Genomic DNA, 14271 nt, shown 5'->3' on the forward strand with positions numbered 1-14271 from the left:
GTGGTGATGTAACCATAGAGCACAAACTGTGTTTTCTGGGACTTGGTCTGCTCCAGATTGTCTGGGGAAACACACAGAAAAACAAGTCGGTAAAGCAAGAAAAACAAGAGCGGTCTCATAAAGATGGGGAGACTTTTTGGTCATGGAGCTTACCCAGAATCCCGGGAATGGCCTTCGCGGCCTGCTGCCTGCACCTCTCCAAGACCGCCTTGGAAATCAGGGCCAAGTCCTTTTTCCGCTTCACGGCCATCTGATGGACTGTCACCGGACGCTTCATGCCCCTGAGCAGCATCCTGACCTCCCTGCGGATGCCAAGCAGCGTTTTCTTGGAGAGGCGGCAGGTCGGAGGGGGCGTGGCGCCCACGTAGTCCATGAATTGGGCAACGTTCTTAAGGTAGTGGTTTATGGTTGTCTCCTTTATCGCAGACAACCTGAGGCTTTTCACCCACCTGCAGACAGACAAACAGACAAACTGACAGACGTTCAGCAAAGGTGAAACACTGTTTCGTCTCATAAAACGAGTGCAAATAGAAGTTTGTCAGCGTCGTCCAGGAACTCCAGGGTCTGGAGCCTAGCCTGTCCTTTGGCCATGAAGGCCAGGAACTTCTTAATGCGGTACACCTTGCCGCCCACATTCTCACGGAGCTTTGGCGTGGGCTCCGGGCCCTCCTGGTGGCTACTGTACTCCTCCATTAAAACATCTGGACCGAGAGACAACAAAAAGACACATGTTAGCTCAAACACGCACACAACACAGAATGCAATTAAAAGGGGAAACGGCTGGAGAGTCAAACTCACTCAAAACGGAGATGTGGTCTGGAAATTGAGGGGGGCTCTTCTGCCCAGCTCTCTCCGGGGTCTCCTGGGAACATCGCTCGTAGTGCTGGCTGAGCAGGGCATACTGCCTGTCGCAAATGGGGGCACGTCTGGATCGGCATGATGTGAACTGAGCAAATGAGCTCGTATCAGTGGCCTCGGGCAATTTATACCACTTCAAAAAAGGGGTGGGAATTGGACTCGTTTCTGGCCTACTTACCTCTCCCGTTTATGGACTACGCGCAGCTTCGTCCCACTTGTGGACTACGTGCAATTTCCTCCCACTTGTGGACTTACCTGCAATTTCCTTCCGCTTGTGGACTATGTGTAATTTCCTCCCGCTTATGGACTACGTGTGATTTCCTCCCGCTTGTGGACTACGTGCGATATCCTCCCGCTTGTGGACTACGTGCGATATCCTCCCGCTTGTGGACTACGTGCGATTTCCTCCCTGCACCTCTTCATTGAAATGAATAGGCTTCCATTCAGTAGTCCACAAAAAGGAACAATGGATATACATTGCACAGGGGATTTTAACTGCGAGGCCTAAGGAAGACCCCAGTGGTCCGAAAACGCATGTGGCAGGACCCCTCGGGCCCCTTATACACATACTTGAAGCGCATCGTGAGGCTTCTTGAAAGAACTCTCAACTCAGGCCCCAAGTCTTCATTGCGTAATAAAGAGTATGGCAGGTGAAAAGTTTCCGAAAGCAATCCGAGCAAAACTTTTCTGGAATCTATGCAAGGGATGCACGTCATGCCAAAATCCGAAATTTAGTAGATGTGCGACCTTACGCGCCTGCACAGGAGCCGTCGCTGTTCCCCATTAGACTTTAATGCATGACAGTAGAGAATGTTATGAGCATATTCAAAAAATCACACACATATATTGCAATGTGCAGAGGTAAGAGGTCAAAATGAGCTCACATGTTTGTAGGGCCTACATCGTATCCTGGAAAAGACACAACCGCAAAGGCAAATACATCATCTTAATGTTACACAGTGCAGAATGTGATAAACACATGCAAAAACCACAAACGTATTGGACTGTACAGAGGTCAGACGTGAAAATGAGCTCACATATATGTAGGGCCTACAGCGGATCCTGTAGAAAGACACAACTGAGGATGCAAACCCAAACTTCATTTTGACCTCTGCACAATGCAGTGCTTTTCTGCCTTTTGCACAAGTTTATCACATTCTGCGCTGTAACACATGACAGAATATGTTTTTGCGTTCTCACTTGACTCGTTTTACAGCATCTGGTGTAGGCCCAAACCTCATTTTGACCTCTGCACCATGAAATGCACTTCTGCCTTTTGCACATGTTTATCACATTCTGCGCTGGAACTCGATTTGAGCGAAACTTTCTGTAATCTATGCAGTTGCAACTGCACCAAACTTTGTCTTTCGCATGTCGGGAAAGCAACAGTACTCATACGTCGAGCTCGGCCCGACAAAACCTAGCGGACCCCAACGGGAGCCATCGTGTGTCATTTCCCGCTACCGGCTCGCGGTCAAGAACACATTCGCTCGCAGTTCACTGTATAAATGCGGTCGCAACTTCTCCGACCATTGTCTGTCGCACATCGGGAGAGTGACGGTACTCATACGTTGAGCTTGAGCTGACAGCAAACCGCGGAGGTGCACGGGGAGCCGCCCACAGGCAATCGGAAAACGCCCCATTGAAATGAATGGGCCTACATTGAGTAGGCCACAAAAAAGATGAATTGGAATAAACCTCACACGGGCTTGTCACAGTGCACCCCTGGAAGGCCCCAGGTGTCCGAAAACGGACACGTCGGGGCGACTAGGTCCCCCGTCGGCATGCGTAAAGCTCAGCCGCATGCGACCGAAATGCAGGACGCGAGGCTGCGTCGAAGAACTTCCCATCCAAACCCATTCATTTTCCGTAACAGGTCAATTTTCAAGATTGCGTTTGCTGACCTCTTGACCTGTTAACACATTCGCAAGTACACCGGACATTGTCTGTTGTATGTCGGACAGTGACGGTACTCATATGTCAAATTTGGGCCGACGGAGCCCTGCGGAGGCACGCGGGGGACCGCCCACACACCATCGGAAAGAATGGCCATTGAAATGAATGGGCTTCAATTGAGTAGTCCACAAATTAGAGCAATTGGCATAAATGGCACGTGGGCTCTTAGTAGGAAAGTCGTACAAAGCCAATTTTTTCGCTCCCCCTTTACGCGAGGTACGCCCGACAACATACCGAAAGCGCATGCGAGTGTGCCTCACGATTTAGCCTGTGCGTGCGTGCTAGGGTTAAGATTAGGGTTAGCGACTCGGCATGGGGATGCTTCCGACGCGCATGCTTGCGGTGTGTCCTCAAGACTGGGATGCATGACAGAAGGGCCGAGTTACGGAACAGAGCGACCTTACGGAGCGGCACGGGAGATGGCCCGCTTTAAATGTTTCCCAGTAATGAATTGCAGTCATGTTGGTTCTCTTTGGTCTTTGCGACCCCTAAACGAAGTCGCAGGATAACGTTGTCGCATGGGCTTCCGTCAGGGCCGCCGATGACAAACATACTCGAAAATTGCTGCGATCGAAGCGGGTCAGCGAAGCCGCTACGCCAACGCATGGCCGTAAATCGAAGGCGGGATTTTTGCGGGAAGGTTCCGCAGCCCCCAAACCGCAACCCGTGACTCGCCCGGAGTCCTCGAGCGACGTATCCACAACGCGTGCTGAAAAATGCAAAGGGAATGCATGTGAGACGAAAACGATGAAAATCCACCTCGCAGCCATCTCGTGCATATGCGCACCAAGACCCTCTCGTTCGGGCTCGAGATAGGCGTGTCTAAGACATCCGAACCAGGCGTGTCTAAGACCTTGACGTACCGACCATTCCTGTCTTCCCGCGTGACATGCAAAAAGATCGGAGCGATCGGACGTTCCCATGCATTGTACACTAAACATCTATCGTGCCCAACAAATGATTAATGAGGGATGAATATCATCAATGGCGCATGAACTAAAAATGCGGTAGCAACGAGACCGAACTCTTTACGCCTTGCTTCGGGAATGCGACGGTACTCACACATAAAGCTAGGCTCGACAGAACCTAGCGGTCCCCCACGGGAGCCATCCCGGTTTCTCACTAAACCAAGTAATTTCCCGCTACCGGCTCGCGGTCAAGAACACGTTCGCTCGCAGTTCACTGTATAAATGCGGTCGCAACTTCTCCGAACATTGTCTGTCGCACGTCTGGACAGTGACGGTACTCATACATAGAGCTTGGCCCAACAGCAATTCGCAGAGGTTCACGGGAAGCCGCCCACGCGCAATCGGAAAATGCCCCATTGAAATGAATGGGCTTCCATTGAGTAGGCCACAAAAAGATGTATTGGAATAAACCTCACGCGGGCTTGTCGCAGTGCACCCCCCAGAAGGCCCCAGGTGTCCGAAAACGCACATGCTGGGACCCCTAGTGCCCCCTAAACACATACTTGTAGCGCGTTGACATGCGCCCGCAAGAAACATCGTGAGGCTTCTTCAAAGACCTCTCAACTCAGACATCGAGTCTTCATTTCGCAGTACAGAGTCTGGTAGGACAAAAGTTTCCGAAAGCGATACGAGCGAAACTTTTCTGGAATCTATGCAAGGGATGCACGTCGTGCAAGAATCCGAAATGTCATAGACATGCGACCTTGCACGCCAGCACGGAAGCCGGCCCAGTTCCCCATGAAATAAAACGCCCATAAATATCAAGAGGGCTTATCGCTTTAAGGCCTTAGAAAGCCCACAGGGGTCCGAAAACGCACGTGCAGGTTTGGGCCCCCGATAGACACACATAAAGCACATTTACTTACACCAGACTGACGCGTGTTCAAGCTTCTTCATACAAATCTCAACTGAGATCTTGAGCCATCATATTGCAATACACTGTCTGGATGCAAATCCTTCTCAGAATCGCCCTGAGGCCAAACTTTTTCAGGAACTATGTGACAGTCAAGTGACATACCAGAATCCAAAATTACGTAGGCACTTGCCGTTGCGTGTCAGTACGGGAGCGATCCCAGTACCCCGTTAAACCCATTTGTTTGTCATAGGCGGTCCAGGGTCAAGAATGCGTTTGCACACGTTTCGAGCTAAAGAACAGTGCCGGAACCACTCCAAGTGTTGTCTGACGCATGTCGGGACAGCGACGGTACTCGTATTTGAAGCTCGGGCCGACAGGATCGCATTGTAAAGAAATCGATCGCGGAATGTTTCGCACACCGGACCATCGAAAGCCCACTTCCCATAAGCCACACGAGGCAAAATGCGTAGTCACCGGACGATTCCGCTGGCTACGGGAGATCGATCACGTTTGCATTAAGTCAATGTAATTTCCATATCGACATCGCGGGCGACGGCTGATCGGGAAAGGGGCGGCAAGGAAATGCCCGAGGGCGCGCCCCCATGTGCCCAAGCGGGCGGCGAGGCCCCTCGATGACTCCCTGGCAAAAAAGTCAAAAACACTGCCATGCGTCAACCGCACTTGCATCCGTGGGGCTCCGCGAGGCGAGTGGGTGGTGTTAGAAGCAAAAGTCGGTCAGGGGGCACGATATGTGGTTCGTGGGCGTGGGGGCACAGCTTAGTGGGTAAGTGGGCACAAAAGTAGGTCCACGGGCGACGAAGAAGGTCCGTATGTGGTCAGGGGGCACGGTATGTGGTTCGTGGGTGTGGAGGCGGAGCTTTGTGGGTAAGTGGGCACAATAGTGGGTTCACGGGCAACGAAGAAGGTCCGTATGTGGTCAGGGGGCACAATATGTGGTTCGTGGTCATGGGGGCGGAGCTTAGTGGGCAGTTTTATAGGGGCAGTTGTGGCCTAATGGTTAGAGAGTCGGACTCATGACCAGAAGGTTGCCGGTTCGATTCCCAGGGCCGGCGGGTAACAACTGAGGTGCCCTTGAGCAAGGCACCTTACCCCTACTTGCTCCCCGGGCGCTGTAGTGATAGCTGCCCACTGCTCCGGGGGTACGTGTGTTCACTACTCTCTGGATGGGTTAAATGCAGAGGTCACATTTCATTGCCTTGTACATGTGCAATGACAATAAATTGAATCTAAATCTAAATCTAAAAAAAAATCTAGTGTGGGTAAGTGGGCACGATAGTGGCTCCATGGGCGATCCATATGTGGTCAGGGGGCACGATATGTGGTTCGTGGTCGTGGGGGCGGAGCTTAGTGTGGGTAAGTGGGCATGATAGTGGCTCCATGGGCGATCCATATGTGGTCAGGGGTAGGGTTGGGAATCGAAAATCAATTCGGAATCGGAATCGAAAGGCTAGGAATCGGATCGGAATCGAAAGGAATAGGAATCGGATACTTGAGATTAAAATTTGAATTCCTCTTATCAATTCCTGTGTGCATATTTTCAGAAAAGTACATGTGTTGCATGATCTGCTGATATCTCAATAAAAGCCCTTATGAAAATTATCGATATTTTTTACTATAGTAAGCATAGTTTAGCTATAGAATTTGCATTAAAGCACATGAATCACAAATTAACCATAATTGCATTATAGTAACTGCAGTATAACTATGATGTAGTTCAACCATGATAATACAAATTGTAATATCCGAAAAGGTGTGTTTCTATGTGTAAATATACACAAAACGATGCTCATAAATATATATACATGTATATATATATATATTGCAAACAAGTCAATAAGCAGGCTAAATGACCATACAGGTTGATATCTAAATGTTTTACTTCAACTGTGGAATCGAAAGTGGGAATCGATAAGATTCGAAATCGATAAACAGAATCAGAATTGGAATCGGAATCGATAAAATTGAAACGATTCCCAACCCTAGTCAGGGGGCACGATAAGAGGTTCATGGGTGTGGGGGGGAGCATAGCGTGGGTAATTGGGCACGATAGAGGCTTCATGGGCAATTAGGGAGGAGTTATACTGTTTTACAATGATAGGTGGGCATGAATTGGGCTTGGTGGGACACCAAAGACTCCCATGGCTCAGTAGCGCCCCTGGAGGTGTCCATTTCGTCAATGGTCAGCGAAAAAGTACATTACCTGGGGGTAATGGTCAAGTCGCCACATAGTCTATAGGATAATGGGTGATCGGGCGTACTTTTGCCCCTTACGATCCATTCGCACCATTACGCAGCCCTTTGGCAATTTTTTAACATGGGCTTCCATCCCACGAACCACCTAACTTCCCTTGCAACTAAAATGACAGAAATTTGTCTAAGCCACGTTAAGCTGTTTTCTCTTAAAATGGACTTCTATGGTGAGAACGCTTAACGTGATATTCACTTTATCCGCGGACCAAGAGCTTGTTCTTTTGACAGCAGCATGTGTTTATTAGAAGTAAAATTTGACAGAAACTTGTTTTTTTATCGCTGTTTAGGTACGTTAAGCGTTTTTCACATTAAGCGTTTTAGAATGTCCCACTAAAGGTCAATAGGATTAACAAAAACACCTATGTTTGCTCCAAGGTAAGAGCACGCTAATGTTAGCTAGCTAGCTAACTCAGCACATCATTGCTTGGAAATAATGACGGTTCTTTGTTCATAATGCATATATTTGAACATAAAATAAGATGATTAAAGGCAAGACGGAAATTTGCTGGTGTTGCACAAAACAGGAGAGGTCCCCCTCCCGCTAAGTAACTAAGTAACTTTTACTTTGAGTAAATATTAATTTGACAAAATAATAATGTTGTGTTTTTAGTTGTCTAGTTTTAATGAAAAACCGGTGGGTGAGTTTAATCAAGAATGGAGCTAAAGGGGTTGCAGGAAAGTGGAGTTGAGAACCCCTGATCCATATCTTCAGCTACTTAAACTGAACGATTAAGGCTGTGATATAAACGTTGCCCACTAGAGGGAGCAATTGGATAAGGAATCGTTTAAAGGGATGTTTCACCCCAAAATGAAAATTGTCATCATCTGTTCACCCTCGATGTTCCACACCTTTATAATTATCTTTCTATGTTTGTGTGGAACATATAAAAATATATTTTGAGGATTTTGGTAATAAAACAGTTTTTGGTCCCCATTGACATCCATAGTAGGTAAAATACTATGTCAATATGGAAATATTAAGTATATGAAATATTTAAGGCTATTTTCAAATATCAAAAGTGTCTCATATTCTATTTACTTTTTTGCATTTTAAAGTACTGTTGCTAGCTGTTAAGGCAGCTATATGATGAGATGTGTCCACATTGTATAATTCATTTTCATTTTTGTAATGTTTTTTTTGTGTGTGTAATGTTTTATTTAGCAGTTGGTAATTTCAATAAATCTGATACTAGGCTATTGCTTTTAAAATAACAATAAAATTAATAAACTTTTTTCCTCCAATAACTTGCATTTGGTAGCTGGTTCAGGTGTTTGATTAAGGAATCTGCCAAACAAATGATACAATAATGACTCAATTATAGGTATTCATGCTGAAAGAGGACAAAATAAAAAAATTAATTTGAACACTTCTTTTGGTCTTATGGATTCATTCTATGGACACATGATGCATTCCAATTATGCTCTAATGATTGCTCCAATTGACAGCTTCACTGGATTACAGTGACAAAAACAGAATGTATGCACATTCTGTACCTGTATGTGGTCTAAGCAACATTGCTGGAAAAAAACACAAGATTTCCATGCCATTTGACAATACTGTACTTGTGTCTATTCTAAGTTTGAAATCAGTTGATGAATGTATGTACATAAAAATGCCAAACGCCTTTGCACCTACATTCAAGTCATATCATGCATAGCAGTAACATTGCATGTCATTAAAATCAAGCAACATAACATTGAATGGTAACTTGTCTTGAACAGTGAAGTTAATTGTTTTGTTCACTGTAGATTCAACAAGCAAAAACAGTGGAGGAATGCCGGGAAGCTGCAGAAGAGGCAGCCTCCAACTTGGCACTTTTGGGATCCTTGACTGTAATCTGGACACTAAGTGACAGTGATAAAATTTTGACTTTATCTTTAAAATTTAATCTGGAGGGTAGACTGGAAGAACCCTTGAGACAGTAAGTGTTTTTATTATGCCTGTTGTTTCTGATACGTAACCCTTTTTGTGCATGTACATACCCTGAGTGCTGTTTTAATCTCTTAATTAGATTGCCAGATACATATGCAAGGGAAGTTAGGTAAATCGTGGACAATTGTCCATTCATATAGATTGCCATCGGTCGACTAGTCAGACGAAGGGCTCGTATACCTGAATTGGACGCCAAATTCTCGCTCACTCTTATTATGATTGGGACTTTTTTCCCTTATCGGAGTTTAGGGGCCGTTTTCCCCGGAGAGGCATTGAACGGACACCACAAGGGGTGGCAAAGTGCTGTGGGCATGGACCCTAGCGCCACAAAATGCCTACTCATCCCCTCACCACCTAATCTTCATCACCGCATGAACGAGGAGCCTTTCGCTTCCCCCTGACCGCCTAACTCTGGCATTGTCTTCCTCACGTCCGCAGCGTGCCTAGACTTGCTAGTTTGCTGCCCCTTGCTGCCTATTCGTGGCGCGACACCCAAAAGATGTCAAAACGTCTCGCTCGCCACCCTTGCGTCCACAGAGTGCCTAGAGTTGGTAGATTGCTGCCCCTTGCTGCCTATGTGNAGAACCCTTGAGACAGTAAGTGTTTTTATTATGCCTGTTGTTTCTGATACGTAACCCTTTTTGTGCATGTACATACCCTGAGTGCTGTTTTAATCTCTTAATTAGATTGCCAGATACATATGCAAGGGAAGTTAGGTAAATCGTGGACAATTGTCCATTCATATAGATTGCCATCGGTCGACTAGTCAGACGAAGGGCTCGTATACCTGAATTGGACGCCAAATTCTCGCTCACTCTTATTATGATTGGGACTTTTTTCCCTTATCGGAGTTTAGGGGCCGTTTTCCCGGAGAGGCATTGAACGGACACCACAAGGGGTGGCAAAGTGCTGTGGGCATGGACCCTTGCGCCACAAAATGCCTACTCATCCCCTCACCACCTAATCTTCATCACCGCATGCACGAGGAGCCTTTCGCTTCCCCCTGACCGCCTAACTCTGGCATTGTCTTCCTCACGTCCGCAGCGTGCCTAGACTTGCTAGTTTGCTGCCCCTTGCTGCCTATTCGTGGCGCGACACCCAAAAGATGCCAAAACGTCTCGCTCACCACCCTTGCATCCACAGAGTGCCTAGAGTTGGTAGATTGCTGCCCCTTGCTGCCTATGTGTGGGGCGACACCCAAAAGATGCCAAAACGTCTCGCTCACCACCCTTGCGTCCGCAGAGCACCTAGAGTTGGTAGATTGCTGCCCCTTGCTGCCTATGCGTGGCGCGACATCCAAAAGATGCCAAAATGTCTCGCTTGCCACCCTTGCGTCCGCAGAGCGCCTAGAGTTGGTAGATTGCTGCCCCTTGCTGCCTATGCGTGGCACGACATCCAAAAGATGCCAAAATGTCTCGCTCGCCACCCTTGCGTCCGCAGAGCGCCTAGAGTTGGTAGTTTGCTGCCCCTTGCTGCCTATGCGTGGCGCGACATCCAAAAGAAGCCAAAACGTCTCGCTCGCCGCCCTTCTTTCTTTTTACTCTCCCTCACGGCCGTGGCGGCCCCTAGAGGAGCCGGGCGTCCTTCGTGACCTTGCTCGTTCGTGCTTAGGGGAGGTTTCTGTCATAAAGACATCGGATACCCGAGCCAACGCGCGAGGGGGTTTGCGGGCCCATAGAGAACCACTAGAGGCAGGGAGATGTATGTAAAATAAGAAAAAATATTTAAGTTCACTTCCCGACCAAGCCCTATCGGTATGACGTCGAGAGTCACATGACGCAACTTTCTGTAATTTTTCGGGCTCCTGGGGCCTCCGCGGATGTATTTCTGTGAAAAGTGCATTTGAAAGGAAAATAAGCATTTTTTAATAGCCTGAAGTGTGCAGTATACCAATATGGGGTGCTTCTAGGATACATAGCTGTAGGTTTGTCATACAAAAGCTGTTTACAGTCTTAAAAATTGACCTTTTACAGTCACACGGCCCATAGAGATCAATGCGAGGGAGAGAGACGTCTGAAAAATAATAAAAAATACTTAATTTCATAGCCCGACCTAGCCCTATCGGTATGTCGTCGAGAGCCACGTGACGCAACTTTCTGTTAGGTTTCGGGCTCCTGGGGCCTCCGCGGCCGGTACGGGAGCCTCTGACACCTGCAACACATCCTATTTCTCTCATAGGTGGCTATCGTACAGAGACCCCCGAACGGCCCCGGGGACTCCGAATGACCCCGATTCAAATTCTTTAGCTGCTCGCTGCCCCCTCATTCGGTTCCCAAAGTTTGAAGATGGTACGGCCTCGTTATGTCCTATATTGCAGGTTTTGGGGACGTTGTGGGCCGTTTATTTTTCTGGAATATTTTTTGTGATCTTTTTTCGAGCACTTTCCGTACACCGAGGGGTACGGGCTTCGAATAAGTGATGCGAGAGGGTGTGACGAACTTGCATTCGAAGCCCCAAGGTTTTTCTACAAAAATAAAGCAGAATTTTGTTGAAAATGCTGTTCAGAGGTTTATTTCTGTGAAAAGTGCATTTGTATAACACGTGAGCATTTTGACAGCCTGAAGTGTGCAATATACCAATGTGGGATGCTTCTAGGATACATATCTGTAGGTTTGTCACAAGAAAATGGGTTTACAGTATGAAAAATTGACCGTTTACAGCATTGTCCACCGTTAGCCTACACTGCTACTGTCAAATAAGTTATGACTGGGACTTCCGGTGGTTCACAGGAAGTCCCAGTCGTAACTTATTTGACAGTCGGTCGGTAGGCTACTAATGTACAAAACACTTTTTACACAAGAAAAAGCAATAGAAAATGTTCCCTTGGTTCAAGTAAGCCACTCTCTCGGTATGTGAAACAGGGGCCAACAGACTACCAGACTATAAAGTTTGGGGCCCCTCGATCCCACTGCGGCCCAACGGCTGCTGCCGACACTCTTAACCCATCCCATTCATTTTCATGAGCTCACGGTGGACCAATGGGACAGAAAGGTCTGATCGACCTGCAATTCACGTATATGCCTCGTCACGGGGCCCTGGGTCGTGTTCTGGAGTTCCGCGCCCCTCGGACCTCGTTGACCTCTCACTTTGCCCAAAAAGACACCAGCAGCCTACATATAGGTCGCGAATGTATGCTCTGGAATACAGGGGTCAAAAGGTCACAGGGTCTTAACACTCGCCACGGTATGCCCTGGGGGTCTCCCAAGCCGGGATATCGAGTACCGTGGTTCTCGGTCACCTCGAAGTGTCTTTTTCTTGAAAAAAGATTGATCCCTAATTTTGATCCGTTTGCTCATTCAAGAGGGTCTTTCAGGCTATGAAATAAAGAAGCCTGCATGAGAGACTTTTGCAAACCGCACTATAAATAGTTTCCCACGGTTCTAGACAGCCACCCTCACGGTATGTTAATCAAGGGCCTACAGACAACTGGAATCTAAAGTTTCGGGCCCCTCGAGCACCCGGGGTCTGAACGGGAGCCGCCGACACTCTTAACTTATCCCATTCGTTTTCATAAGCTCTTGATGAACAATTAGGGTTTGGGTACAGAATGGTCTGATCGACCTGCAATTCACGTATATGTCTCGTCACGGGGCCCTGGGTCATGTTCTGGGGTTCCGCGCCCCTCGGACCTCATTGACTTCTCACTTTGCCCAAAAAGACACCAGCAGCCTACATATAGGTTGCGAACGTACGCTCTGGAATACAGGGGTCAAAAGGTCACAGGGTCTTAACACTCGCCACGGTATACCCTGGGGGTCTCCCAAGACGGTATATCGAGTTCCACATCCGTAGACGCTTCCGGAGACAGATTTCCACCTGGAAAGCAACTGCCTCACGAGGCCTTCGCAGGCACAAGTCCCCATAGAGATCAATGCGAGGGAGAGAGATGTATGAAAAATAATAAAAAATATTAAATTTAATATCCCGACCTAGCCCTCTCGGTATGTCGTCGAGGGCCAACTGACGCAAGTTTCTGTAAAGTTTCGGGCTCCTGGGGCCTTCGCGGGTGGTACGGGAGCCTCTGACACCTGCAACATATCCTATTTCTCTCATAGGTGGCTATCGTACAGAGCCCCGGGGACTCCGAATGACCCCGATTCAAATTCCGTAGCTGCTCGCTGCCCCCTCATTCGGTTCCCAAAGTATGAAGTCGGTACGGCCTCGTTGTGTACTATATAGCACGTTTTGGGGACGTTGTGGGACGTTTATTTTTCTGGAATATTTTTTGTGATTTTTTTTCGATCACTTGCCGTACACCGAAGGGTACGGGCTTCGGATATGTGGTGCGTGAGGGTGTGGAGAACCAGCATTCGAAGCCCCGAGGTTTCTGTACAAGAATAAAGCAGAATTTTGCTGAAAATGCTGTTCAGAGATGTATTTCAGTGAAAAGTGCATTTGTAAGCAAAATAAGCATTTTAATAGCCTGAAGTGTGCAATATACCAAAATGGGGTGCTTCTAGGATACATAGCTGTAGGTTTGTCATACAAAAGCTGTTTACAGTCTTAAAAATTGACCTTTTACAGTCACATGGCCCATAGCGATCAATGCGAGTGAGAGAGACGTATGAAAAATAATAAAAATTACTTAATTTCATAGCCCGACCTAGCCCTATCGGTATGTTGTCGAGAGCCAAGTGACGCAACTTTCTGTTAGGTTTCGGGCTCCTGTGGCCTCTGCGGGCCGTACGGGAGCCTCTGACACCTGCAACATATCCTATTTCTCTCATAGGTGGCTATCGTACAGAGACCCCCGAACGGCCCCAGGGACTCCGAATGACCCCGATTCAAAATCTATAGGTCCTAGCGGCCCCCTCATTCGGTTCCCAGAGTTTGAAGTCGGTACGACCTCGTTATGTACTCTATCGACCCTGTTTGGGGAGGTTGTGGGCCGTTTATTTTTTGGGAATATTTTTTGAGATTTTTTTTCGAGCACTTGCCGTTCAGCGAGGGGTACGGGCTACGAACTAGCATTCGAAGCCCCGATATTTTTGTACAAGAATAACGCAGTTTTTTGCTGAAAATGCTGGTGAGAGACTAATTTCTGTGAAAAGTGCGTTTGTATGCAAAATAAGCATTTTAATAGCCTGAGGTGTGCAATATACCAATATGGGGTGCTTCTAGGATACATAGCTGTAGGTTTGTCATACAAAAGCTGTTTACAGTCTTAAAAATTGACAGTTTACAGTATTGTCCACTGTAAGCCTACGAGGCTACTGTCAAATAAGTTATGACTGGTACTTCCTGTGGTTTTGCCAAGTCACAGGAAGTGCCAGTCATAACTTATTTGACGGGTCCTCATAGGTAGCTAATGTACACACCATTTTTAAGTGTCTGGAGCACATCTATGAGCCTTAATGCACGTCATTGTGAAGGGCTGTGACTCTCATACACTCTACTGTTGGTTAAAGCTATATAACTCCTTACTTAGG

This window comes from Triplophysa rosa, linkage group LG25, assembly GCF_024868665.1.
Source record: "Triplophysa rosa linkage group LG25, Trosa_1v2, whole genome shotgun sequence".
Taxonomy (NCBI): domain Eukaryota; kingdom Metazoa; phylum Chordata; class Actinopteri; order Cypriniformes; family Nemacheilidae; genus Triplophysa; species Triplophysa rosa.